The sequence below is a fragment of the Mycteria americana genome, chromosome 4 (genome assembly GCF_035582795.1).
Source record: "Mycteria americana isolate JAX WOST 10 ecotype Jacksonville Zoo and Gardens chromosome 4, USCA_MyAme_1.0, whole genome shotgun sequence".
Taxonomy (NCBI): Eukaryota; Metazoa; Chordata; class Aves; order Ciconiiformes; family Ciconiidae; genus Mycteria; species Mycteria americana.
Window position 1 is genome coordinate 17,216,698 of NC_134368.1, and position 3,163 is coordinate 17,219,860.

Genomic DNA, 3,163 nt, shown 5'->3' on the forward strand with positions numbered 1-3,163 from the left:
AGTTTGGCTGGACCCGCTCTTCCTCATAAAGTTTCTGTCTTGTTCTGCTGACTCTGGAAGGGACCCAGAGTACTGTTTTGCTCAAGGACTCAGTTTTTACATGGCTAAAACCAAGATAAAGTGTGTTTTACCCTCAGTGGAAGTTTTACATCCTAATTAACAAACCAGGGTTTTTAAAATACAATTTTCCTTCTGCTATGTTCTCAGCCAAAGCCTCGTGTGTATCTGAGCTGAACTTCACATCTTTGACAGTTTCTCCTCCATTGTAAGTTTGTACAGCACCAAGCACACTGCTATCAGACAAATGAATAATAAAACTCAATCATGCTTGTATATATAGAAGGTCAATCAATGTAAACACAGGGTTTCTCTAAACAGGAGAAAAGCGGAAGCCAGATGGCGTGATATCATTGATAGCTGTTTCATAAACTTTTCCTGCAATCAAATCTAATTGAAATAACACTAGATTGTAGGCTTTAGCAGGTGGGCAGCACACACAGCTGTTTCTGCTAGATGATTTCCAAAGAATACATACATAAAACATTTCACAGGGACTGACATACAGGAAAAAAGGTTAGCCCAGATGGAATCCTCTCTTTCAGGCTTTATTTCACCGACAGATTTCTGAAGCCTGCCCCTTTAAAAATACGAGCAGAAGTGTTTTTCTGGTATTGTTGAACCAATTAGAGTCATATAGTGTGGTTGGGAGCTATGGCCTGGTGATGCAGTGTCTTCAACGCCAATTCGTATTTCAAGGCAAGGCAGAGCAGAGGGGGACCTCCTACTGTCCAGTTTATTGCTTTGCAGTGAGGTAGGATAAATGTAACTGAATCATCTCTGAGAAATATTTCTGTTTCATAGTAAGTCCCCAAGGAAAGATTCCACTAGTTTCCTCAGTCGTTTATTCCAGACTTTCCCTGCACTAATAGCTAGATATTTTCATAACTTTTAACACAATTAAGCTAATGTTGACACATGATCAAGGAGAGGAAACAGTTGATGTCTTTTTCTGCTTTAATCTTTTACATATTGAAGGATTTATCATGTCCTCTCTCCTCCTTCTGTCCTTTTCTGAAGACAGATATCCCGTGGCAAAACTCCTGAAGGCTCACAGGTGAGCTGCAAGAAACAGGTGGGTCTTCCCAGAGAGAGAGGTCCAGCAGCCGAGGTGGGCTTGGAGGGTTTCCTGTGGCTGACCAGAAAGCTAATTTAACAGTTTGGGCTGAATTTTACTTTGAACTTTTGTTTGCGTTAGAAACTGACTGAAAACATGGAGAAAGGAAGGAGAAATGTGAACGACCAACTTATGTGGATCAAATGAGAGCCTATAGGAAGAACAGTGAACTGAAACACACTGTGTAGGTCCACTACCTAGTGTCTTCTGGCTAGATGACATAGTAAAGCTCCTATTCTTCATCATCTTTATATAAATATACGGCTTAAAGATCAACATGATCTTTTCTGTTACTATTGGTATCAGAATCTGTGCTTTTAACACTTCAATCTAAAGGATCAGAAGCGGCCAGTCTCAGTAAGAGCAATCCAGAAGTGATGGCATAAGTGAACTCTGGTTTCTCTTCAGATCATATAAATCTTTTGCCTTTTACTAAAGATTTCCATGGAGAGGAACAATTTATTTATAGCAGCCTTCAAGTACTTAAAGGGGGCCTACGGGAAAGATGGGGAGGGACTCTCTATCAGGGAGTCTAGTGATAGGACAAGGGGTAACGGTTTTAAACTGAATGAGGGTAGATTTTAAGGAAGAAATTCTTTACTGTGAGAGTGGTGAGGCACTGGAACAGGTTGCCCAGAGAAGTTGTGGATGCCCCATCCCGGGAAGTGTTCAAGGCCAGGTTGGATGGGGCTTGGAGCAACCTGATTTAGTGGAAGGTGTCCTTGCCCATGGCAGGGGGGTTGGACCTAGATGATCTTTAAGGTCCCTTCCAGCCCAAACCACTCTATGATTCTATGATTCTATGATTCTGACAATAGAATTACATGCAAACTATGCTATTTAGTAATGATGATCTCTTGGACTGCAGGAGTCTTTGTGGATACTCCTTTGAAAATGTTAGTTCTGAGGTTAATGGCAGCCAGCCTCCCTACCCTGCCCCCAGTATATGAGAAATATAATATATACTAATAGTTTATTAGTGAGGCCAGGGGTAGAGAAGGGGAGAGAAAACATCATTATATCACTACACAAAATCCTAGTTTTAAATGCTAGGCATGATTGTGGCCACCCCAGTTCAGTAAGCAAAAGGTACAATGAAGGGCAGCAAGGAAGATCAGAGGTTTGAAATGGGTTCTGTCCAAAGAGATATTAAACAGAATAGCACTTTTCAGCACAGAAAAGAAAGAGTTTGTGGTTTATAAAATGATGAATGGCAAGGAGGAAGGAAGGGAATAATGGCTATTATATCTCATAAGACAAGAACATGGAGGCACCAAATGAAACTATCAGACTGCAGGCTTTACACAAAAAGTACTTCTTCACATAATCTGTAACTTGAAATGCCATTGCCACAGGATGCTTTGGAAGCCAAAATTATAAATGGGTTCAAGAAACAGCTAGAGAAACTCATGGAGCAAATATCTGCTGTGGGCTGATAAACACAGTGATGTGGGTCAGGAAGTCCTGGCCAGGGAGGTGCCACACTGGGCTTACCCTGCTCACAGGCTCCTTAGGGTTGTTTTGCAGCCACCGTCAGAGACCGGGCATGGTGCCACACAGCCCCTTGCTCCTTCTCATGCCGTTGCAGATACAGCCTTTGGGTTACTTCAGAAACCAGGTACAGTTCTCAAGCGAAAAACCACTCTCCTCAGAGAGAGAGCAGGAAGAAATCAGCAGTAGCCCCAAGTGGTGGGAGCAACTGTTTGCAAAAGGCAGTGAGAATCAGCCCTGGGGTGATATGACTCTGCAAGAAATAAATGAGTGTGAAGCAAATGCGTTTAAAAGCACGCATCTCAGCTCTGCAACAGATAAAACAGGAACACTCAGAAAGAATCAGTGACAAAAGATCCAAAAGAGGCAGTTGATTCCCTGCAGGGGAGAAAACAAAGTGTTTACAAAGATGCAGAAGAGTAAATCATCAAAGTGTTCTTTTGAAAATATTTCAAATGTCATGTTCATTCCTACGTTTATATGGGAGGCACAATAAAG

The 3,163-nt window shown here is 41.9% G+C and overlaps 1 non-coding gene across 1 annotated transcript; it reads left to right on the plus strand.

Annotated features, from left to right (window-relative positions):
* The first annotated feature begins 1,568 nt into the window (after positions 1-1,568).
* Positions 1,569-1,636, plus strand: LOC142409624 (U5 spliceosomal RNA). Its single transcript, XR_012775719.1, has one exon. It is a non-coding gene; the product is annotated as a U5 spliceosomal RNA (small nuclear RNA).
* The last annotated feature ends 1,527 nt before the right edge of the window (positions 1,637-3,163 follow it).